Source organism: Candoia aspera, chromosome 1, assembly GCF_035149785.1.
Source record: "Candoia aspera isolate rCanAsp1 chromosome 1, rCanAsp1.hap2, whole genome shotgun sequence".
Lineage (NCBI taxonomy): Eukaryota > Metazoa > Chordata > Lepidosauria > Squamata > Boidae > Candoia > Candoia aspera.
Genome location: NC_086153.1, coordinates 148,174,438 through 148,201,065, shown reverse-complemented (window position 1 = coordinate 148,201,065; position 26,628 = coordinate 148,174,438). Strand labels below are relative to the sequence as shown.

The following is a 26,628-nucleotide window of genomic DNA, read 5'->3' as shown; positions in this document are numbered from 1 at the left end:
AAGCTTGTCAGTTTAACATGTATGCTCATCAGTTTATTCCCAGCCTGTACCAATGTGCATTTTGCTGTGAACTGTACAGAACCAACCACAGATCATTACCTTTTTATTGATCTTGCTATCCACTTATTTTTAGTAAAATATGGAGGGAAATGGTATTGATTTCCTCTCCTAGTTATTTCTGTTTTGACATTAAAGACAATGCCTGAAGAGCAACAGGGTCAATGCCAGCTACCCTAACAAATAAATTCCAGAGGCTTAATTGCAAAATTTCTCATCCAACTCCAAAGCACTCCTCCTCTGTTTGCTGAAAGCAATCTCACATGCCTGCTATGCAATTTCTTTAATGCTCCTAGGTCAACATTTGTTTAATTGAGCACAGAGTTCAGCGTGGCTAATAATCAAGACCTTTTGTTATCTCTGACACATGCCCTGGGTCCTACGATATGGGCACAGATTATACAGCAAACCAAACTGATATTCTGCTTTATCACAACTGAGTTATTCTGAGGGCTGTATTCCCTGGACAGAAATGTTTCCCAGGACGCTTTTCAGGGACCGGAGACACTAGAGTCTCTGATTCCAGAGCCACAACCTTTTCCAATGCCCCTCTATCCTTTCTATATGCACACATGTACACCAACACAGAGTATAACGTATTATGCTCCAGAATTCTTCCTATGAAGGAACAATTTCACCTGTCTGAGCTTCATTACAGCGTTGCGGCCACAGAGCAACTGGGGCTGGTATTTCTTTTCCTTGCCCTTTTTCCTTCTGAAAAAACAAGTGACTCAAACAACACTTCAACTGTCCACAGACCTCCTGTCATGTTCTCCATTTCAATGTTCTGTTAACATCGTAACGTTTCACATGTCAAACCGTTTTCCGTGTGTACCCGCCTTGCTCATGGCTGGGTTTTTCCATTCCTGCGCTCTGTTTTGTTTTGGAACTTTGGAATGTATGTTTGGGTTTGCACTCCTGTTCAAGGTTACTTTCCCAGGTGCATGTAACGGTTCCTAGCACCTGGGAGGGGGTGCGTGCTGACGGGTGCTTGGGGCGGGACTGCATTGAAGGCAAGGCTTTTAAGTTTGTATTTGGCGCGCTTTTGCTCATTCTCAGATTTCTCTGTATTTGCATACTATTCCTTTAATAAATCAGTTATCTTTAAGCCCGAGCTTGTGAGACTGAGTATTTGGGATTAGGCAACCATTACATAAAGCTGAGAATGAGCAAAACCATTACACCTCCTCTGTGGGAAATAGCTCGGTCACAGGCCAAGCAGAAGAAAAGGACTGTCACTTTACACTAGCCTGCAGCAGCAGGGATTTTTAATAATATATTCATTGCATATTTTATGTCTTACCAGGGTGATGTTTCTATATTTCAAATCACAGGCCTGCAGCGCATTTCTACTAAACTATCCAGGCTACTGTGAATCAATTTAGATATCACACCAAGTAATATGCGGCCACGTGGGCAGTTATGGGTGCCCCAAGATTGGCACACGTGACACCGCTGCTGCGCAAGCTGCACCGGGTGCCAGTTTGCTTCCGGGTCCAATTCAAGGTGTTGGTTATCACCTTTAAAGCCCTACATGGCATGGGTCCAGGTCACCTGAGGGACCGCCTCTTCCCTGTTACATCTACCCACCCCACCTGGTCATGGAGAGAGGGCATGCTACGGATCCCATTGGTACAGGAATTCCACCTGGCGGGGTCCAGGAGGCGGGCCTTCTCTGCAGTGGCGCCCGCCCTCTGGAACATTCTGCCCCCGGAGGTGAGGCAGGCCCCTTCGCTCCCGGGCTTCTGGAAGGGTTTGAAGACCTGGTTCTGCCACCTCGCCTGGGATGGGAAGGGCAATAATTCTTCCTGGGGGTGGCTGGTGCCATAGAAGCCTCCCTACTGAATATCATCTTTGCCACTTGGATTTTATATTTAGTCATATTTATTTATTTTATCATGTCAGTTGTCTGTTTTGTAAATTATGTGTTGATGGTTTTAAATGGTAGATTTTATAATAAACCGCCCAGAGTCCCCCTGTTGGGGGGAGATGGGCGGTGATAGAAATTTGAATAATAAATAAATTTTCCTTCATCTTCCTTAAACTCTTCTTCTTGAAGCTGAACCATGGTTTGTTATTACAGTTAAACTAACAAAGCATGTTATAGTCCTAATCTGTCTCTAGGGTCTGATGCATGATGGAGGTAGGAATGAATTTATGATGCTACGGCAATACAAAATGAAATTATGGCAGCTGTAATACATGGCTTCCTTGTTACAAGTTTAGAAGATGAAGCAATGGCATAGTTCTAAACTATCATAAATGCAAACCATGATTTGGCATAGTGTTGGAACTCTGCCAGTGTATTATGTATGTTTGCAGTCTATGTTTGCAAAATACTCCCACTTTTTGCCTTGTATATTTTTTCAAGAGCAGATGTTTTCCTTTTTTTAACTGTAAATTTAAAATGCCAGCAAAAAGATGAAAAAAAATAGCATGCAACATGTATAACTGTTCTACAGAACTGCTTTTGTCAGAAATACACTAAAGAAAAATACATATTGTTCATTTCAAAAGATAAAGCATAAACCAACAGGAAAAAGGGGAAAAGGAAGATAAAAAAATAAAAGTATGCAACACATAAAGGACCCAGTTTTAAAATACAAAATTAAACCTTGATTCTGTTGAACACTGTGTTCAACAGAATAATAGGGATATCAATACACAGCTAGTTAATAAGCACAGAACAAAGTCATATCATCAGTCCAAGACTGTAAATCTGGAATGACATTGACTTTCCCTTGCAAAAAACTAATCTTTTTTACTACATTCCATAAGCTCAATAAATCCACATAATCTTCATACAATGATAGATTCCATATTTTAGAATCTAACTCAGAAGATCCACACCTTGAAACCATATTATTCTTTCCAAGCCCATTTTACCAAACTTATGAATATTAAACAAAGCAGCTGATAGTGGAGCAAGTACACATTATACGCACCAGTGTTTTATATTTTCAGCATAAGGTTGAAGCTAACAATTTTTAAATATTCTCTGTGATGTCCAATAAACACCTGAAGATCATAAGAAACATAGTTAAAATTTTTAATAACCTTAATTCCACCTCTTTATTTCAAAGTTCTTGCAGATTGCTAATATTCACCTTAACAGGACTCTCTGTCTACAGAAAATACTGTGGATTTGGACTCATCCAGTGCAGATTTCATTGCTAATAACAACTCAGGAGTTTCAGATGTTGCTAATGAGTTTGGATGAAATTGTGAAATCACAAGATTTTAATTGAATAACCCATTCTGCAGTTTTAGGCAATCCAAATTGCTCTTACAACTCAGAATATTTTAAAATTTGATAAGTAACTAGCTGTTGCTCTAAAGAATTCATGCCAGAATTAAGCTCATTCATTGTTTTTAAAAAGCATATCTGCAATTTTCAGACTGAGATTATCCAAAAGGTTAAGTAGATCATGTGGACTTTGAAGAAGCAGGATAGAAAGCAGGATAAGGGTCAATCCATTTTGCACCACTTGAAGTTTCCAACTAACCTTCAAGGACAGTGTCAGACCTCTGAGGTAGTCCAGACAGGAAACCAAAACCATGAGTACTAATACAGGTAGTCCTCACTTACTGACTGCCTTGTTTAGCGACTGTTCAAAGTTATGACAGTTGACCAAAAAAGCCAGCTTTGTGACCAATCCTCACATTTACAGCTGTTGCAGTATCTCACGGTCACGTGATCGCCATTCAGGTCCTTCACAACTGGCACGTTTATGACCACTACAGTGTCCTGTGGTCACGTGATCGCCATTTGCAAGCTTCAGAACTGGCTTCCAACAAGCAGAATGGAGAATGCAGACATGAAATCACAAGTTGAAGTCACATGATGTCTCGCTTATCGACCGCAGCGATTTGCTTAACAATGCAAGCGGAAGTGACTTGTTAATCCAGCACAGTCACATGATTTTTCATTTAGAGATTGTGGTGCTTAGCAATAGAGTTGCCATTCCCAATTGTGGTTGGTAAGCAAGGACTACCTGTACTACCTTTATTGTAAGGTTACAGTAACAGAACCTTGCCAGGCTGAACACAATTCCCCCCTCCCCTTCCTTTACTTTCCAGAGAACTGGGTAGGGTTCCTTATGAGATGCTTACTCCACACACCCATTTCTCCTTTGGACTCAGATTTCATTTATCAGACCATTGTCTAGGCTGCGGCTCTTCCTTCTGTTTCCAGTGTTATTCTCACAGCCATTACAGATAGCCCCATAACACATTGCAGTAGTTGAATTATACAGTGGTAAAGATGCAAGTGACTGTCACTAATGTCACCCAGGCAAAGAGGGCTGGAATAGGCTTCATGTATAATCTTCAGAAGAATATTATTTCTTGTTACTTAAAAACTATTAATTTTTCCCCAAGTACTCTATGACTCAGTATTATAAAGACAAGTCTAGAAATAAAAACAATGCTGATTTATTAAATCACAGTAATTATATACTTTGCCCTGAGCTTCTTTAACCGTAGAAATGATATTACTTTGTGGATACAATTTCAGTCAAGAAGCAATTTATCAAGCGTTGCTTCTGTGCTTCATGCTATTCAATATACATATTATACTAAGTCCATAAAGGGAATGCAGTTCCAGTTTAACACATAAAAGCTTTATATAATTTTCTCTTCTCTATATACACATTCTTTCCTAATTTTCTTGTTTACATTTTTTATTTTTTTGTCCATAAAGCATAAGGCATAATATGACCATGAATATACTTTAAAAGCATCCCAAACAACCATTACATGTGCAGTGTCTATTAATTTTAAAAAAATCAAAAACTTTTTTCATCTCTTTTATAAAATGTGAATAATTTAATAATGATGTATTATATTATAAGTACAATCCTGGAAAAATAGGACTGCTTTTTCTTATAGTAATTGATCGTGTTACTGGAGCATGACAAGATGTTTCAGCAGAACCCATATTATAGTTGTCTATCTGTTCAACCAAGGATCAAGATGGTAAGAAATGACAGAGTCAGAATAAGTACGATGTAGATTTATATAAGAAAAGTACAGTCCTATTAAGGATTTTTAAATTGCCATATATCCTCCAAAATAAACTCCAACATAGAAGCTTATAGCACTTTCCATGTAAAATAATTAAATATAGTTGGAACAGAATTACGATCTAACAAAGGATCTAAAACTTGATTAAAGTCTCCATCTGTAATTATTTGATCCATTGTTGTTTATTCGTTTAGTCGCTTCCGACTCTTCGTGACTTCATGGACCAGCCCACGCCAGAGCTTCCTGTCGGTCGTCAACACCCCCAGCTCCCCCAGGGACGAGTCCGTCACCTCTAGAATATCATCCATCCATCTTGCCCTTGGTCGGCCCCTCTTCCTTTTGCCTTCCACTCTCCCTAGCATCAGCATCTTCTCCAGGGTGTCCTGTCTTCTCATTATGTGGCCAAAGTATTTCAGTTTTGCCTTTAATATCATTCCCTCAAGTGAGCAGTCTGGCTTTATTTCCTGGAGGATGGACTGGTTGGATCTTCTTGCAGTCCAAGGCACTCTCAGAATTTTCCTCCAACACCACAGTTCAAAAGCATCGATCTTCCTTCGCTCAGCCTTCCTTATGGTCCAGCTCTCGCAGCCATATGTTACTACAGGGAACACCATTGCTTTAATTATGCGGGCCTTTGTTGTCAGTGTGATGTCTCTGCTCTTAACTATTTTATCGAGATTTGTCATTGCTCTTCTCCCCAGGATTAAGCGTCTTCTGATTTCCTGACTGCAGTCAGCATCTGCAGTAATCTTTGCACCTAGGAATACAAAGTCTTTCACTGCTTCTACGTTTTCTCCCTCTATTTGCCAGTTATCAATCAAGCTGGTTGCCATAATCTTGGTTTTTTTGAGGTTTAGCTGCAAACCAGCTTTTGCACTTTCTTCTTTCACCTTCATCATAAGGCTCCTCAGTTCCTCTTCACTTTCAGCCATCAAAGTGGTATCATCTGCATATCTGAGATTGTTAATGTTTCTTCCAGAGATTTTAACTCCAGCCTTGGATTCCTCAAGCCCAGCTTGTCGCATGATGTGTTCTGCATACAAGTTGAATAGGTAGGGTGAGAGTATACAGCCCTGCCGTACTCCTTTCCCAATCTTAAACCAGTCTGTTGTTCCGTGGTCTGTTCTTACTGTTGCTACTTGGTCGTTATACAGATTCTTCAGGAGGCATACAAGATGACTTGGTATCCCCATACCACTAAGAACTTGCCACAATTTGTTATGGTCCACACAGTCAAAGGCTTTAGAATAGTCAATAAAACAGAAATAGATGTTTTTTTGAAACTCCCTGGCTTTTTCCATTATCCAGCGGGTATTGGCAATTTGGTCTCTAGTTCCTCTGCCTTTTCTAAAGCCAGCTTGTACATCTGGCAATTCTCGCTCCATGAACTGCTGAATTCTACCTTGCAGGATTTTGAGCATTACCTTACTGGCATGTGAAATGAGTGCCACTGTTCGATAGTTTGAACATTCTTTAGTGTTTCCCTTTTTTTGGTATGGGGATATAAGTTGATTTTTTCCAGTCTGATGGCCATTCTTGTGTTTTCCAAATTTGCTGGCATATAGCATGCATTACCTTGACAGCATCATCTTGCAAGATTTTGAACAGTTCAGCTGGGATGCCGTCGTCTCCTGTTGCCTTGTTATTAGCAATGCTTCTTAAGGCCCACTCAACCTCACTCTTCAGGATGTCTGGCTCTAGCTCACCGACCACACTGTCAAAGCTATCCCCGATATTGTTATCCTTCCGATACAGGTCTTCTGTATATTCTTGCCACCTTTTCTTGATCTCTTCTTCTTCTGTTAGGTCCTTGCCATCTTTGTTTTTGATCATACCCATTTTTGCCTGGAATTTACCTCCAATGTTTCTAATTTTCTGGAAGAGGTCTCTTGTCCTTCCTATTCTATTGTCTTCTTCCACTTCCGCGCATTGCTTGTTTAAAAATAATTCTTTATCTCTTCTGGCTAACCTCTGGAATTTTGCATTTAATTGGGCATATCTCCCCCTATCACTGTTGCCTTTTGCTTTCCTTCTTTCTTGGGCTACTTCTAGTGTCTCAGCAGACAGCCATTTTGCCTTCATTTGATCCATAGAATAATCCAAAACATTATTCAAAATGCTTATGTAAAACATCTGGATATTCCTTATGACTAAATGCAATATAATTATTAAAATATTTAATCAGCAATATTTTAAAAAATCCTTCTGGATCACTTATTCTACTACACATTTTGAAGATGTTAATAAAAATATTATATATTTACAGTTATATAAATATATATTATATATATACACAGTTATAGAGCATGAGATAAATACATGCAGATAAAAGACAGAGCAAAAACTTGCTTACTTCAGATAAGCTTGCATACAGCAACACACAATTGCATGTTACCTGGTTTTAATACAGAAAAAAATTTACATTAGAATGTCACAGTAATTTTGACAGGCCAAATGTAATATGAAGAGATGTGTGTAACACAGCTCTACCTCCATTTACACCCTTCTCAATCATCAACTCCCTTAAGGGTACAAAGTAATTTAAAGCTAACTTCATGGGTCTTGCTCCTGATTGGTCAATTATTCCAAATCAGGCAGAATTAAATGTGGCATTTTGGGGATGTGGAATGATATTAGCCAGTGACCAAAGTGAAACCAATAAACCCAATTTCTTTCACTGCCTTTGGCAGTTTTCAAAAATTGAAGTCTCAGAGAAGGCTGTTTTATTTGTTTGTTGCCCAAACTCTTTTCCAATTTATCTTTTAAATACAATTTTTTCAACCTTCTGTGAATAATTCTGGTTATGGCTCCAATGAGAATAAAAACGATGCCAGAGTACACAGCATTCTGTATTGTTGGAAGCTACAGAGAAAATAAATTTCCTGAGAGGGAAAGAGGAGCTAGTTTCTTTCACTATTAGTACAGCATTTGTCTTGCTGGTTGCAAAACTTATCTAACAGATGTCAATGTCACTAAAAAAAAATCAACCTTAAATATCAACAGCAGCCACTTCAATTTTACAAAAGTATCAGAAGTTAAAGCTCACAATTACAGGTAGTCCTTGTTTAGTGACCGTTTGCAGTTACAACGGTGATGAAAAAGTAACTTTGTGACCAATCCTCGCATTTACAACCTCCGCAGGTCTGTAAAGCAAAGGAAAGCTGAAGTAAGATCATAAGCACAGTCATGGTTTCGCTCAGTGATCACGTCACTTAATGACCAAGTTGCCAGTCCCAATTGTGGTCACTAAATGAGGATTATCTGAATATTTTAGTCCACTTCTTTGTGCTTTCTAAAAAGAGGTTCCTTTAATTTACTATGTACGTTATTTAGGATATGATGAGGAACAATAACATTTGAAGGAATCTAGTTGAAGAACTACTATTGCTACAAAACAAATCTAGTGAACTTAAACTGAATCCACCGGTTATTTTTTACTTTTCAAAGGATCATGACTGAATAATAATGTGACTATGATTCCTTCCACCAAAGCCTCTTCATATCACCTCAGAATAAACAACCTGGGATTCTCAGGTCAAGAGATATTTGCCTGTATGTGGGGAGCAGCCCTTTCCCACTGCCCCGCTGATTAGAAACCTTTTGATTCAGCTGGAAACCTTTGCTGTTATTATCCTTGCTCACTGCACTAATTCCATTGCCAAGCTTTAAACATGCAAAAACAAGGGCATTCCAGTTGATACAGTCTGCGTTCTACCATTGTGCCTAGCTGTTTGAACAGCTTGTGTGTGGAAAATTAAGCTTAGATTTCTGTTTCCTTTTTGTTTATTTTTAGCTAAGTCATGTATTTCTATTCATTAGTGTTTGTATTTCCTTTGAGAATGCAGGTGTCGCATCCTTTATACAAATTGTTCAGAGGATTTGCATCATTATTACCTACTAGACTTACCTCTCCCCATGGAAAAGCTATTAAGCATCTTCCTGTTTGATTTGTTCCTGCTCCTACCCCTTATTATGCTTTACCAACTACTCATACACAGTGTGATGGGACCCACTGAAGAACTGCAGCCAGTATTTTTGCCCCAATTCAAAAGTCTTTTATTTTGAAAACGTCAATTTGGAACAAAGAAAGAAGACATTTTCCTTTATGAAGTGTGATCTCTGATAGCCTGACCCACATTAGCCAAAGGTAAAATAAACGGAACTCCAAGTTGGGTAAGTGACAAGCTCTTCTCATTCTCTAACTCCAAAAAAACAGCATCTGTTAAGGCTTAGGTTCCATCACAGATTTGCTCTCAACATGTTTTATATTCTAGAAATGACAAAATCTCAGCTCCATACATATGTAACTGAAGTGTGGACTGGTAGTAGTTGACACCCCTCCCCCCAAAATCCGAGATCTTGTGATTATGATGAATAGTTTGGTGAAAATGTAACTCATGACACTTCCAAGTAAAAGACCCATAAGCAGTAATACTATTTTTCCACTATAATTATAAACAGATTTGCAACTGACCATTCATACCTGTCAAAGTCACGATGTGTGTATACACATATGTGTGATGTGCACTGAAATGTTCCATCCCTACAGAAAGCAGGAGATAGCCAAGAAGGTCGTATTTTCTCCTCTTCTTTCCTCATCATTTATCAACTGAATATGCATGTCAAGTAATAGAAATAGGAAGAACAACTCCAAAATATAATCCATCTTCCCCAGGAACAGGTCCACATCATGTCTCCTTGCTTACCTATTCTTAAGTACTGTTCCTCACTTTTCTATCCAGGATACTGTTATTCTGCCTTTTTTTTTTTTGCTTAACAGGTTTTAAAACTGCCCAGATAAATCTAGACGAGCATTACAGTGACATGATACTAAGGTACATATGAAAAAATGTTCCTATTGCATAATGCTAAATCCTGGAGATAGTCAATGAAAACAAATGGGCTGGGTGGGAGGGGGAGAGATTTAGGACAACTCAAAGAAAGTACCAGTCACATTTATGAAAAATAAGGCTATCAGTTGCTATTAGTCATGATGGCCACATGATGCTTCCAGCTTCACTGACATTATTCCTCTGAATCCCAGTTATTACGGATCACAACTGCGAGGTGGATTTACTATTGAGCTCATGTCCTCCTTATGAGCGTCTCATAGGGACATAACTGGTCACTTTGTAAATAAAATCTGGATTACATTGTCCTTTTAATCTGACCCAGCATGGCTCTTCTGTTCTTAAAATATTCTTCTACTGTAATTCTATTTTTGTTGTAATCTGATGCACATTGTTTTTAAATTCTCTGCATCTGGAATTTTTACCTGGAAAGAAGGAAAAAATCATGAACCCAGAACAGGTCAATCTCCAGGATTTTGTGAGAATCTGAACAACAATACCATTAGGCTAATTTTAGCATTATAGCTTCCTTTTATACCCACCTCTCTTCAAGCTTTGGCGCGTACACACCCCTTTTAATGAGAATGGTAATTCTGGAGATGAGATCTAGCAACTTAAGGGTCAAGAGACAGAGATGAGGCATGATGTAGCACAGCCTTGCCCAATTTAAGTTCTGTTTGGCCTTTAACTCCTATACTGGCTATGCTGATTGGAGCTGATGGGAACTGTAGGCCAAAATATCTAGAAGGAGTCAGATTTGGAAGGTCTGGCCTACATGGAGGCACATTAGTTGCTCAAGGCCCCAAAGAGCATATCAGGAGGGATCACTCATTGTCAACAGTGTATAATGCAACCACCCTTTTTGCAAAAATGAACTAATTATCTCCAATATGAATGCAGCTATCCCATTTCAGCTGCTTTAATCCCTTCCATATTAAGTTACCTTCTAGAAATTCCACCTGCAAACTGCAACGTTGTGCTACTAAGAGGCACCTTGATCACTAGGATATAACCTGACTGAACACAGACCAGTGAAAGCTTCTGATCAAATTACAATCTTCTGAATGCTCCTGTTGAACCCCATTTATGTTGAACATTACTCAGCTGTGAATGAAGACCTTTAAATGTATAGTTCCTGCTACTTGGGTTACCTTGGTTGATGCCAAGACCAGCACATCCATGTATCTTTGCATTATCCCTGAAAGTATTTACTTGTTTAATTTGACAGTCTCACCAAAATGTTGCATTTTACAATGTTATTTTAAAATACTTTGAACGTATTATTTTTTTTATCCAAGCCATTTGACACATTCAGCCTGTGTGAAGCCTGAAAGGACTAACTTACTGATCATCATGCACATATGAATGTTTTAACAAAGGTACAATGCATCTCACTAGGACTGAAGAGACAAACTGCAATCTAGCATACATATTCATGCTCTTTACTGACCTTAATGATGCAGCATTTTTCCACTGGATGCTTTTCATTTGATCCTATTGTTTTGCAATGCATAACACATCCTGGCTTGATTATCTACACAGTTTAGTAGCAGACCACACATTTTGTAAGCAGAGTACTTAAGCGTCAGTCCCTAGCATCTCTAAGCAGGGCTGGAATCTCTCCCTATACAACATCCTGGAGAACCCTTACAGTCAGTTGACCTGAGTTAGCTGGACATAAAGACAGCTTCATCAATTCCTTTGTGAGAGGTGAAAGCGGAACAACACCAGGCAGGTGGAAAAGAACCTAGGAAAAGAAAGCCCTCGGGAAGGTGTACGTGTCTCAAACTCATAGGAATAGGGAAGTGGTAAAAGCTAGCCGAAACTGCCTATAACTGGTTTCCATCTGCTGATGCTAAAATGCTTATGTGTCAAATAATAAGAGGAAGATTGTGAGCCAAGCCCTCGGAGGAGGGGGAGGACAGTTAGGGTATAAAAGAAAGTAGCCAAGTATTATTCGGGGTTCCTTCTTGTATGGGGGAACCCGCCTTTGCAAACGCGTACAAATAAACTCTTTTCCTTGAACCATCAAATCTTGAGGTGTGGTTTTTGCACCATATACCTGCTGACACTATATTGGGTGGTCTGCCATTCCTGTTCAAGAGCTCTGGTATAAACTTAACACAACAGCCATGCACTACTTACAAGCATGGTCGCAAGAAAAACTACTTCCAGATACATAATTATACCCCAGAAGAGTCAGAAATGTTCAAAACGAACTGAATAATGTTTTGCAGAAACAAAAAGGAGCAGCATAACAAACGCTGCTCATTATATGGACAAAAACAGGGTTTGTTTTACCCAAGTGTAAATACAGTAAGAAGGCTAGAGTCTTAAAGCAAGAATCCGAATACACAAGGACTTTAAACCTTGTTGCTTATCAAAGCATTCACATCTGGGGCTTTTGCACTGGGGTTTTGCATGCAAAACTCAAGAATCATCAAGAAAAAATGTACATCAATTTGCATTTCAAACAATAACCTGCATCACATTGTTCATACGTAGGGTTTTGCTTCAGCTCAATATTTAATCGAAGTAAAAATTCTATTTGCAGATCTTCTACCAGAGACTGCTAATGTTGTTTCAGCCTCTATTGTATTTTTCAACAGAACCATTACAATTATTACAAAAACGATGGTGTTGATTCCACGTAACCCTATGTAATTTAAGAAGTGTCTTATAGAGATGTGAGGAAATGCAAAACTGATGTTTAGTAATATTAAGCCTCCTTAATTGGTAACCCGACTCCATTTATTTAACATTATCATGCACAAACAAAAAGAGTTGGAGAATTCCTTCCCTTTGAAGCAAATATTAGCTCTCTCTTGCTGCTTCTTTTATATGAAATTTTCTTCAGGATAGATTAAGCTAAGAACTATAGCAAAAGAGACAATAACCAAAAGGTAAAAGGGTAAGGCTCACTTGGTAAATATAAAAGTCATAATTTATTATGGGTGGCACAGCAGGTTGATGGTATGTTGTATTATTGTTTTAATCATATGGCTTTGCTTCCTGTAAGCGGCTCAGAGGCTATGGGAATTGAATGGAAAAGAAACCAAAGTAATAAAATAAACAAAAACAATCGTTTACTTACTTTTTAAAGGCCATGCAACCTCTACCATTCAGTTTTCCAAGCTATTCTTGCTAAGAAAGATTTAAAAGGAGAAAAACCTCAGCAAGTTTTCCAGCAATACAACCAAGCTGTAATGTAACAGCTCTAACTATAGCTTTATTAAAATGCAAGAAAGAAAAAACAAATGGTGGGAAGGAAAGAAAGAAGGCAGCTCGTCAAGGGATATTATCAGCCTCAGATCCAATCATTTTGAAGCAGGAAATGTAGCTCTTGGAAATTTTTGAAACCTGTATGTTGAAAATGGCAGTCATGTAAAATTAGCTGCCTAGTGCAGAAAGTGTACAGTTTAAAAACAATCTATAACAACATGTATTTCTGCCATGTTCAATTGATAAATATTTCATGTGTTATACTATATATATTTATTACAAGTAGATTTTTGTTAGTATTAAAAATTAAAAGTAAATGATTTTATTTTACTTTTTACTGTAAGAAATTTGAATCCAGGCAGCAACTGAACCTTCTGCTTCACCCCAATACCATCCTTATCATCAACTGCAACTCTGCCCCCAAACTCTAGAGGATCAATTTACTTTAAATGCCATTTAAGTTATAAACCCTGTGATCACAGTACTTGAATTATGGTAGTTGAATTATGGATGATCTAACAGCTTTGAATTCTGAATGATCTCTGCAAACACTTTCAGGTCAGATTCATGTTGCCATTTCACAAGATCTAACCATTTCCAAACCTGTAAAACTCTCTAGCAGCAACCATCTCAATTTATGATACACAAGGGGAAAGAAAAATGCTAAGTCACAGGTTTTCAAAATTTGGGTCATGACCTCCAAGGGAGTTCTGAGTTCCCTGGAGCAGGGTCATTTTTTTGAAAGCTGATCAGGTGTGCACAGACCACTTGGGAATGCTATCAAACTTGCTCCTGCTTTGCCTTAACAAGATCATGGATGGCTTTTGCAGCTAGAGCAGGGAGCAAAGCCTAGAGAAAACTGAAAAATGGGTCTAGCCTTCTGCCAAAACCATCCTCCAATTACAGCGGTGCTGGGTCTGTAGAAATGTCTAGTCTTTCAAAATGGAGAAATTTTGTTGGTGGCAAGAGGAACACTAAACATGACCAATCTACCAGTACTGCTGATAAAAGTCTAAGTCAAGAAAGTGTGATGAACGTTAATAGTTTCTAGAAAATAGTATATTTATTTCTTGCCCAACCTTAACCTCAATGAATTCATTTACTTTATTCATGAAGTCACATACAATCATTTATCACATAGAGCATCATGATACTGCCAAGTTTAACAACCCTTGTGCTAAGTAATAGATATCTATTTTATGTCCCAATATATAATTTCCTAACAGAAATTATAAAGCAGGCTTCTATCACCGAATCAGCAAACTACAGAAAACATTCCACTGTCTCAAGGAATTCAGTACATGTGGCAAAGTAGTGTAACTTTGCAACTCAAAAATGCAACTCTGAGTCAATAACCTAAGGGAGTAATTGGAGTCAGTAAATCTGATGTTGCAGAACAGTTGTTTCTTTGTTTTCACTTTGATTTAACTATTCTAGGTTTCAAGAGGGGAGGAAACAGTTCAGCTGCTAAATTAGGAAACTGTGAGAGATTAACACATAATTTCATAGCATTGGTGGGAACAACCCCCCCCCCAAACTATGCCGTATTTGTTTCCATTAATGTACTTCAGAATATGCAGAGAAATGTAGTGCCTGTCCACAACTCCTTAAAGCAACCATGTCTTTTGCTGGGATCACAGGGTAGCTGAGGGAGCCACAAAGTTCTGGGAAAATACAAAATTGCTTTAAGGAGTTACAAATAGACACTATAATCGCACACCTGCACACTCCAAATCACCGCTTTTGAATAAAAACTGAAGCACTGTGTAGTCAGCCCTAATATACATAGCAATTACTTATTATTCTCCTAAATGCAAATTGCTACAGAAATGGATTATATAACCAGAGCATTCTAACACACTGAAGTCCATTTAAAAATACTAAAATGGTTTGTATTCAATACTGAAACCACTTGATTGGATTAAATTTATTTGCAGAGAACAGCTTTTTTTTTAATACATCCTATTCTGAGCAACACAAATAGGTAGTCTTGAGCACTAAGAGATTGTAGGCTTGGGATGAGGCAGAGGGACTGCAAATGATGATAGGAATTGGCAGAAGTTAACTGCCTTCCTCACACACTAGGTTCCTTTGGTGTCAAACGTATTAGGACTGAGGATTCAGGACAGTGATTTAATAAAAGCATACATTGCAGTCAGTCACTCTTAACTTCACACAATAGTTATATGAGAAAGTGAAAAATAGAAGGTTCATAATTAACATTTTTAAAAATAGATGCAGGTATAGGTAATTATACGTCAAGGAATTAGCAGGTATATTTAAAAATGTCAGCTATGAAAATGCACAGAAAGTAAAGAGCCAATTTCAACATCTGGCATAAAGTGACACAATGCCTGATTTAAGGAGAAAAAGGGGTGATGAACCTGCATTTCCTATCAGCAGCTTCCTTCCTTCAGTCATCTTGAAAGAATACCAGCCAGGTTCTGCTCTTGGAAGGGAATCAAAGCAGGAGAAAACTGTCTGGGTTGGACCACAACAACAGTTGGTAAGCCAGAGGTACAAGGTGGTTGTGTTAGCTCATACACTCGAGTGCATTATACATGACTGGGGCAGACTTATACTTAAAAGAAAAGATCTTCCATCACCATATCCAAAGGACTCGCAGTGCACAGACAAATCTCAGGTGCTATGAAAAGTACCTGGAACAGGCCTACACTTCTTACAAGGAACAAAAGGCATGGCAGATTGTCTTTTGGAGAAAACTGTTGCCTTAACATATATTAAAATGTAAAAGATTATTACCAGGTATCTAAACATGTGTCCTTTTTTTTTTTGCAAGTACAGTAAAATAATTTACTGAACAAAAAGAACTAGACACAAGTTTCTTTTTTTAAACAGCAATAATAATAATAATAATAAAAAAATTAAACTTCTATGCCATCCAACTCTCAACAACTCTGGGCAGCTCACAACAGTCGAACAAAGAAATTACATAAGACATAAAAGATAAAAGATGGCAAACCAATTGAGGCTTGGGGTCTCACCCTCTGGAAGTTTAAGACAGAACTAGTATTAAATGTAAGTTTTTTAAAAATTGAATTATGTAGGTGATCCATTTGATTAAACACTGACAGATGCAATTCCAGTGACTGAGAGAAATGTTATACCATTTTACCAATGTAAAATCCCAGGCAGTTTTGTGGATGGAACAAACAGATTTTCTGGAGGAGTTTTTTTTTTAAAAAAGAGATTTATAGTGTAATACAGAGGTCTGCACTTGTTAGCTGCCTTTAGATTGAATTATTTGCTTCTTTAGGCATAGATCAAATAGCCTTTTATATTCTCCCACTATAAATATAATCCTGGCATATGTGAAAGTGACAAGCTGGCTCTTCTGCATGCTATCAAAAATGAATCATACTCTGCATTTCACACAGCATGCAAGAAGTTTTTCAAACTTTGTCAGATGTTTTTACATTTGGGGTATATTTGAATTTTCCAACTACTACATGTGATTTAAGACCCCAAACATATGTCAATCCAGCCGCACAACATAAATATCTTCCTGTATAAATCAGATAGCTAATGTTTGAATTTCAGATAGCATTCAGGTTCAGGTCCAGAAGTGCATTTTGTTGCAATGCTGGCTTACTCAAAAGTGACCAGGCATGAAGAAGAAAATCTGAAAGAGATTCCACTTTTGAACTTTGCATCTGTTACTTTCAACTTGCAAATATTTTTTGGCTTGGCCTTCACAGACCAGGACAAAACAGGCATGACGGGAGCCACAGAGTTCATAGCGCTCCAACTTATACCTTTGATACGTTTCTTTGGATAGATGTTGGGATTTTTACTTTAGACCAATTACTGGATGAGTTTTAACTTAAAGGACAAATATCTGTCTTTTGCTGCCTGTTGGCAATCCTTGTAACTACAACATAATTTGCCATTATGACTTGAACAAGCAGCATTTTCAGCTCCAGACACACCCCTAAATTATTAGATGTGATTACCAAACCCTGAGACTAAACATTCCACAATCAGTCTTTATAAATACTGCTTATCATAAATCAGTGTTAAAGTCTGACCAAAATAATGAACTCAATATCCCAATTTTGTCAAAAGAACAGGAAATTCTTAATTTCCGTAGCAAAATTTCAATAAATGTTAGATTTATTTAAAAAAAAAAGTATTTCAGGATGCCACTGCCTCTGTCCATGTGCTTCTTGATTTGTTCTTCAGTACTGGAAAGATAAATTTATGGTCTTAATAATTCAGGGAACTGAAGACATTATGTTACTTGTGACTTATGAATGAGTGGCTTACAAACGCATACCATGTATGGAAGATTGTACTAAAAGATGACCTGGTTCTATTAAACCTTTGGGATGGATGGATCTATCTATCTACAAATGCACACGAGACACACCCTTATGTAGTTTTTTCTTTTCCTTTTCTTTCCTCTGTGATTAAACCACACAGAAATAAAATGGGGAAAGTGTCTGTCCTAACTTAGAGTGAAGAACCATGCTGAGACTGTATCTTGGTCTCTAATGTTTATTGAACTACTCTAGTATACAGAAAATCCTGCCAAACTGATAGACTGTGGGAAACCCACACAGATAAACCCAAAACTCAAGGCGGGTCTGCTCTGAGTTTCTTTGAAGGAAAGATCAAGGCCTTTAAACTACACATGTATTTTCCCCCCTGGATAGGGGCCCCTTCCTGCTCACCATCAGTACTCATGACAATGTCTCCTGATTTCTAAATTTAGATTATGTATTTTGCAAAAATTAAAATTACAGGTACTCAGCTTGTTAATTATTCATTTAGTCGCTTCCGACTCGTGACTTCATGGACCAGCGCACGCCAGAGCTTCCTGTCGGTCGTCAACACCCCCAGCTCCCCCAGGGATGAGTCCGTCACCTCTAGAATATCATCCATCCACCTTGCCCTTGGTCGGCCCCTCTTCCTTTTGCCCTCCACTCTCCCTAGCATCAGCATCTTCTCCAGGGTGTCCTGTCTTCTCATGATGTGGCCAAAGTATTTCAGTTTTGCCTTTAATATCATTGCCTCGAGTGAGCAGTCTGGCTTTATTTCCTGGAGGATGGACTGGTTTGATCTTCTTGCAGTCCAAGGCACTCTCAGAATTTTCCTCAAACACCACAGTTCAAAAGCATCGATCTTCCTTCTCTCAGCCTTCCTTATGGTCCAGCTCTCGCAGCCATATGTTACTACAGGGAACACCATTGCTTTAACTATGCAGACCTTTGTTGTCACTGTGATGTCTCTGCTCTTAACTATTTTATCGAGACTTGTCATTGCTCTTCTCCCAAGGATTAAGCGTCTTCTGATTTCCTGACTGCAGTCAGCACCTGCAGTAATCTTCGCACCTAGAAATACAAAGTCTTTCACTGCTTCTACATTTTCTCCCTCTATCTGCCAGTTATCAATCAAGCTGGTTGCCATAATCTTGGTTTTTTTGAGGTTTAGCTGCAAGCCAGCTTTTCCACTTTCTTCTTTCACCTTCATCATAAGGCTCCTCAGTTCCTCTTCACTTTCAGCCATCAAAGTGGTATCATCTGCATATCTGAGATTGTTAATGTTTCTTCCAGCGATTTTAACTCCAGCCTTGGATTCCTCAAGCCCAGCATGTCGCATGATGTGTTCTGCATACAAGTTGAATAGGTAGGGTGAGAGTATACAGCCCTGCCGTACTCCTTTCCCAATCTTAAACCAGCCCGTTTTTCCGTGGTCTGTTCTTACCGTTGCTACTTGGTCGTTATACAGATTACTCAGGAGGCAGACAAGATGACTTGGTATCCCCATACCGCTAAGAACTTGCCACAATTTGTTATAGTCCACACAGTCAAAGGCTTTAGAATAATCAATAAAACAGAAATAGATATTTTTCTGAAACTCCCTGGCTTTTTCCATTATCCAGCAGATGTTGGCAATTTGGTCCCTAGTTCCTCTGCCTTTTCTAAACCCAGCTTGTACATCTGGCAATTCTCGCTCCATGAATTGCTGAAGTCTACCTTGCAGGATCTTGAGCATTCCCTTACTGGCATGTGAAATGAGTGCCACTGTTCGATAGTTTGAACATTCTTTAGTGTTCCCCTTTTTTGGTATGGGGATATAAGTTGATTTTTTCCACTCTGATGGCCATTCTTGTGTTTTCCAAATTTGCTGGCATATAGCATGCATTATCTTGACAGCATCATCTTGCAAGATTTTGAACAGTTCAGCTGGGATGCCGTCGTCTCTTGCTGCCTTGTTATTAGCAATGCTTCTTAAGGCCCATTCAACCACACTCTTCAGGATGTCTGGCTCTAGCTCACTGACCACACCGTCAAAGCTATCCCCAATATTGTTATCCTTCCTATACAGGTCTTCTGTATATTCTTGCCACCTCTTCTTGATCTCTTCTTCTTCTGTTAGATCCTTGCCATCTTTGTTTTTGATCATACCCATTTTGGCCTGGAATTTAGCTCCAATGTTTCTAATTTTCTGGAAGAGGTCTCTTGTCCTTCCTATTCTATTGTCTTCTTCCACTTCCGCGCATTGCTTGTTTACAAATAATTCCTTATCTCTTCTGGCTAACCTCTGGAATTTTGCATTTAATTGGGCATATCTCCCCCTATCACTGTTGCCTTTTGCTTTCCTTCTTTCTTGGGCTACTTCTAGTGTCTCAACATACAGCCATTTTGCCTTTTTGGTTTTCCCTTTCTTTGGGAAGTATTTTGTTGCCACCTCCTGAACAATGTTGCAAACTTCTGTCCATACTTCTGTCCAGGACCCTATCTACTAAATCCAGTCCCTTAAATCTATTCTTCACCTCCACTGCATATTCATTAGGGATATTAGTGAGCTCATATCTAACTGATCTGTGGGTCTTCCCTAATCTCTTTAGTCTGATCCTAAATTGTGCAATAAGAAGTTCGTGATCAGAACTACAGTCAGCTCCAGGTCTTGTTTTTACCGACTGTACAGATGTCTGCCACCTTTGGCTGCAAAGGATGTAGTCAATCTGATTTTGGTGTTGTCCATCTGGTGAAGTCCATGTATAAAGCCGTCTCTTAGGTTGTTGGAAGAGAGTGTTTGTTATGCAGAGTGAGTTGTCTTGGCAAAATTCTATCAGCCTATGTCCTGCTTCGTTTTGTTCTCCCAGGCCATACTTACCTGTAATTCCAGGTGTCATTTGACTGCCCACCTTAGCATTCCAGTCTCCTGTGATGAAAATAACATCTCTTTTAGGCATGTTGTCCAGTAGGTGCTGCAGATCCTCATAGAACTGCTCTACTTCAGCTTCTTCAGCATCTGTGGTTGGGGCGTATATTTGGATCACTGTGATGTTAGATGGCTTGCCCTGAATTCGAATTGAGATCATTCTATCGTTTTTTGGATTGTATCCGAGCACTGCTTTAGCCACTTTACTATTAATTATGAAGGCTACTCCATTTCTTCTGTGGTCCTCTTGTCCACAGTAGTAGATCTGGTGGTCATTTGATGTGAAGTGGCCCATTCCAATCCATTTCAGTTCACTGACGCCCAAAATGTCTATCTTGAATCTTGACATCTCACCAATAACCACATCCAATTTGCCCTGGCTCATAGATCTTACATTCCAGGTTCCAATGGTGTGTTGATCCTTAGAACATCGGATTCGCCGTTCACCACCAGCACCGTCGGCCACTGTCCTTTCGGCTTTGAGCTAGCTGCGTCATCACATCTGGGGCTAGTTGAGCTCATCCTCTGTTCTGTTGGCAGATGCTGGGAAAGCCTTTAGCCCAGGAGAGGTCAAAAAAGTCACACACCAAGCATTTCTATAAAAATAATTTATTTACAGAAAGCAAAAACAAAAGCAAAACATTTAAAGTACTTAGCTCCGTTTGGAGCAAGCCTTGCTGAGCTACATTTCCAGCAGAGAGAAAAAGAAGAAGTGAAGAACAAGTCCGGGCAGGTCCTCCCCCCAGGCTATTTTGCATGAAGCATGTGAGAGGAGACAATCAAATGCAACCCCTTCACCTGGCCAAATGATTAGGTATAAAAGTAGCTTAATCTGTTAGTAGGGAAACCTTAACACTCCCCTTTTTACACTACAGATTAAGATGCAAACCAATCTTCTCTGACTTTATATGTCTTTCCATTCACATTACCATTATCTCCCCTTTGGTTTAACAGAAAGTTACCATTTTTCTTCCTGTGTTTTTTTCCAAACCTAGGTAATTGGTCACAACTCCAAGGCTTTTTAATATGAAATGGCTTTTTATGCAGGCTTCAAAATCAAGCCTTTGTTTTTCTGTTGATGTGAATAGCAGCAAATCATCAACATAAATGCACAGATACATACAGCCTTGTTTGTCCTTCTTCATATATACACAGGGATCTGCTTTTCCTTTTTCAAAACCAAAATTCTGCAGTTTTTCATCTACTTTTTGGTTCCAGGATCTAGCAGCTTGTTTTAACCCATAGATTGACTTCTGCAGTTCACAGACTAGATTCTCCCCTTTTTCATAGCCAGGGGGTTGCTGCATGTATAATCTGTGGTCTAAATCACCATAGAGAAATGCAGTTTGAATGTCATAGTGGTTAACTGACATTCCCTTGAGTGCAGCAACTTTTAACAGTAATCTAATTGATTCACCTTTAGTAACTGGTGCAAAAGTCTTGTCAAAGTCTAAATCTTTCCTTTGAGTGAACCCTTTTGCAACCAACCTTGCTTTATATTTTTGGATTTTGCCATCAGCATCCCTTTTCAGTTTGAAAACCCACCTACAACCCAGACAGCGTTCATTGGGAGGTAGATTTACCAGTTTCCATGTTTTATTTTCTTTCAAGGATGCTAATTCCTGTTGCATGGCAGAATGCCAATTTTGTGCAATCTCTGGTGGTAAAGCATTCACTTGTTCTAAAGACTCAGGTTCTGTGAATATGTGAAAAGCCTTTACTGTTTCAGCCTGAAAACGTGATGGAGGAACACCTTTATTACTCCTCTGAGATCTGCGAGGTAATACAGGACTTAAATTTTGACTCCTATCACTTTCCTGAGAAGCATCTGTCTCATCAGACAGATCTTCAGTTTGCTTTTCTGATTTAATGTCCTCATCAGGCAAAAGATCACCATCAGCAAGTCCTTGCTGTTCTCTTGTGGTGGTCAGTTCAACTGGAGAGCTAGAATTTAATCTCCCCCAGTTTTGTTCAGCAAAAGAAGCGCTTTTGCTAATTATTATTTTCTCTCCCATTATGAACCTGTAGCTCCTCTGGCTTTGTTCATAGCCAACAAAGATGGCTTTCTTTGTTGTGGGGCCTCCTTTCCTTCTCTGCTGTTTTGGAATGTGAACCCATGCAGTGCTACCAAACACTCTAAGATGGCTTACCTTTGGTTTCACACCATAAAACAAATGGAATGGAGTGTCCTGAATCATAGAGTTATACAACCTGTTCTGAACATAACAAGCAGTCGATAAAGCTTCTCCCCAGAACTTAAAACATAATCGTGAATCTTTTAACATGCATTCCATCGCATTTTGCAAGGTTCTGCCCTTTCTTTCAGCAACACCATTTTGCTGTGGGGTGTACGGGTTAGAAAGAATTTGTTCTATCCCTTTTTCCACTAGGAACCTTCTGAATTTGTGAGAAAGGTATTCTCCTCCTCTATCACATTGGAGTGCAGATACAGCCCTAGGGAATTTTCCATTTGCCCATGTCACAAAACTTTTAAATTTCTCAAATGCCTCATCTTTATGTTTTAAGATGTAGATAAATGTGTATCTTGAGAAATCATCAATGATGGTCATTGCATACCTTGCTTGTCCAAGACTTGGAGCAAAAGGACCAATAATATCAGAGTGTACAATTTCCAAAGGTCTAGTTGTAACTCTGTCACTGTGCTTACTCACAGGAGCTTTCAGTGTTTTGCATTCTTTGCAAACTACACAGTCTAAGTATTTGTCACAGGGTTTTATCTTTAGGTCAGCACACAGCTGTGGCATTTGTGCTATATACTTGTAATTAGCATGACCAAGTCTCCTGTGCATCAGGTGTACACATTGGTCATGATATGGTGTGTTGCCAACTGCAGCCTTGCAGCTTGGCTTCCTTGCATTTTGCACAATGTACAAGGAGTCTTTTAACATACCAGTAGCACACAATTTCCCATTTTTACGTATCTCACAACCATTTTTCTTAAATGTTATGATATACCCTGTTGCAGCCAATTGTGCCACAGATAAAAGGTTTGATTGTAAATTTGGCACATACAACACACCTTTTACAGTTTCTCCTAAGCAGGATAAATACAAGTCACCTTGTCCCATAATTTTGGTCACAGACCCATCAGCCAAAGATACACTTTGTCTTTCAGTTTTAGACAGTGACACAAAAGAGCTTTTACAATTACATAAAGGACAACTGGCCCCAGAATCTAACACCCATACATCAGAATTACCCTTCTCAGCAACCTGTGCAATTTGGGTTGTCTGAAGAGCCTTCTTCTGTGTTGCCCTTGTGTTCTTCTTCTCTGTCTTTCTACTCTTGGGTCTCATGGCACAGTCTCTTTGCAAATGTCCAGCTGAACCACAAGTGAAGCATCACTGGCTGGCTAGCGCTGTGGTCTCAGGTTCCTTTCCCTTCTTTTCCCTCGTTTTCTGGTATTGCAGCTTTCCAGAAGAGATGGGGGGGGATCTTTCCTCTCTCTTCTCCCATTCAGCGAGTAAGCGCTGTGTAACATACGATGGGGTGAGGTCTGCTTCAGGCATAGCCTCCAGGGTACAAATCAGCGTGTCCCACGTTTCATTTAGTGAGGACAGGAGGATATAGGATTTTGTGAGAGGTGTAAATTCCATTCCTCTCTCCTGCAACTCAACAAACAGCTGCTGAATATAATGCAGGTGCTCAGGAAGGCTTTCTCCTTCTGCAAGGTAGGCTCTGTACAGCTTTTTCGTCAGAGTAACTTTACTCCCTGCTGTTGCCTTTACATATAAGTCTCTCAAAGCGTCCCAAAGTTGCTTTGCAGACTGCATGCCTCGCACGTGGACTAGCTGATTGTCCTCAACTCCCAAGATAATGGTGGCTCTAGCCCGCTCATCCTGTCTCAGCCATTCAGCACTGGGATTTTGGGGGTTTTGCTCACCAATTGGCAGCCAAAGATCCTCTCTGCGAAGATACATTTCCATCTTCAGGGCCCAATTCAAATAGTTGGTCTCTGATAGGCGCTCCAGAGGCATCGCTGAGGGCTGGGAGGTAGCCATGGCTTCTTCCTTCTTTTGCAAGTCACCTCAGCTAGCTTCTAAGTCCTGCAGACCGGCAGTTGCTGGAAAATCTCCAGGTGGCTCCAAAGAAAATCTTCACAGGTCTTTGCTACCTGCCTTTAAATTGTGCATGAGGTGTGGAGTTGATCTCTCTTTTCTCTCTGGGTTTTACTGGGCTGTTTTACTGGGCACATAACCTGTTGGCAGATGCTGGGAAAGCCTTTAGCCCAGGAGAGGTCAAAAAAGTCACACACCAAGCATTTCTATAAAAATAATTTATTTACAGAAAGCAAAAACAAAAGCAAAACATTTAAAGTACTTAGCTCCGTTTGGAGCAAGCCTTGCTGAGCTACATTTCCAGCAGAGAGAAAAAGAAGAAGTGAAGAACAAGTCCGGGCAGGTCCTCCCCCCAGGCTATTTTGCATGAAGCACGTGAGAGGAGACAATCAAATGCAACCCCTTCACCTGGCCAAATGATTAGGTATAAAAGTAGCTTAATCTGTTAGTAGGGAAACCTTAACATGTTCCTCCCCAGTAGCATTTTGACCATCTTCTGACCTGGGGGTCTCATCTTCTGATGGTATACCGACATATCTCTGGTTGTACTGATCCATTTAGTCTGACCTCTCTGTCATGACCTTCCCGTCTTGGGTGGCCCTTCATGGTTTAGCTCATGGCATCACTGAGGTGCTCAAGCTCCAGTACCACGACAAAGTAATGATCCTTTGCTGAAGAGGTACTGAGCAAGGAATGTAAAATCCAATAATTGAAAGAAATACTCTGTCTGAATATACTCCTTAATTGGTCCTCTCTTACACATGAAAAAAAAATTGTGTTTGAACACTGCACTTTCCCAAATTCTCCCATATTTTTTTCTACAGAGGGATAAGGGGGGGGGGTGTCTAGTTGAGTAATTTCTGGTTGGTTAAGCAACATTTCTCAATCCAGTCTTTCTTAAACTGTCTGGGTAAGGCTCTAGGCTGAGAAAAGGTACATATTCTAGAAATTCAGATTTAGATATGATGAACAACTGGGAGTATAATCCTGAACCCTGGCCTTTACTAGGATTGCTAATAAGCACTGCACAATAGCACCTGTACCTTTAATGTTACTTTTCAGTGATTTGGCTTTAATATTTGCTTTCCTCCCTACTGAGGGAAACTGTATTATGAAAATGTAAGAAGAGGCATGCTTGATCAGAACAAATTTCCCATTTAATCCAGCATCCCGGTCTCCAAACTGGTCAGTCAGCGCCACTGACAGACCACATGCAGAACCTGAAGTCACTAGGAAGTGCTTGTGTTTCCTTATCCTTGGTTTTAATACCACATACTGTATATGAGTCTGAAAATAAGGAAGACCTAGGGGGCATTACTTTAGATGCCGGGCGTATCACTCAGAATATTTACCCTATAAATCCCAATCAAGTACTCAAAGCTTTCATCCTGGCTATCTCAAAGCTCACAAAGCTGCAATCATAAGCACAGATGTTTTGTCCATCCAATCTGTCTCCCTTCACTCCCAGTAATATCCCTGCACAGATGAAACAACTCCCAAAGTTAATTGCAAATTGCATAGCAATTAATACCTGGCCGCCTGCAAGTCCATTAGCCCATTACTCCTAGCCAAAATTCATTTTTGACTATTAGCATGCTCTGTCTAGATTCCTTCTAATTCTGAGTGCCCATGGCATTTAAATAAGACCATTCAGCTGTTGCTGCATAGTTCTGAGAATGCCTGCTTCGTACTTCTTCCATTTGTGCAGTGGTTCAAGCTGGGGGAATTCTCTCTCAAGTGCTTTATATGAAATACTAACATGCAGAGACTGGAGTTTGTAATTTAAATGGATTTCCTAAGGAGCCCTCTTCAGAATGCATTTCCTCTTAATTCTGAAGACAGGATACAACTCTGCAGATCTCCAAGATATATGAGCGGAGACTGGGCACTGGACAGAAATAAGGCTCAGCATGGAATTACAGAAATACTGACAATATATAAACAACAACCTCAATGGCATAATGTCTCCATAACACCGAACTGATGTTTGGAGGGAATTATATTTATTTATTCAATTTCTATAGCCTCCCATCTCAGCAAGTGACTCTGGGTGGCTTACAACGATAAAAACCATAAAACAATTAAACAATTACAATTCAAACGGTTACAATACAAAATAAATATATATGGCTGCCATAGGTTCCTTGAACCAAATGCCTATGGTGAAAACTCATCTCTTTTTACTGTTAAATATAGTAGAGATT

General features: G+C 39.4%; 1 protein-coding gene across 1 annotated transcript in view; it reads right to left on the bottom strand.

The window, feature by feature from the left end:
- The window catches only part of KLHL29 (kelch like family member 29), a 422,456-nt gene that overhangs the window by 270,420 nt on the left and 125,408 nt on the right, over nucleotides 1–26,628 (bottom strand). The gene's annotated exons all lie outside the window — the stretch shown is intronic.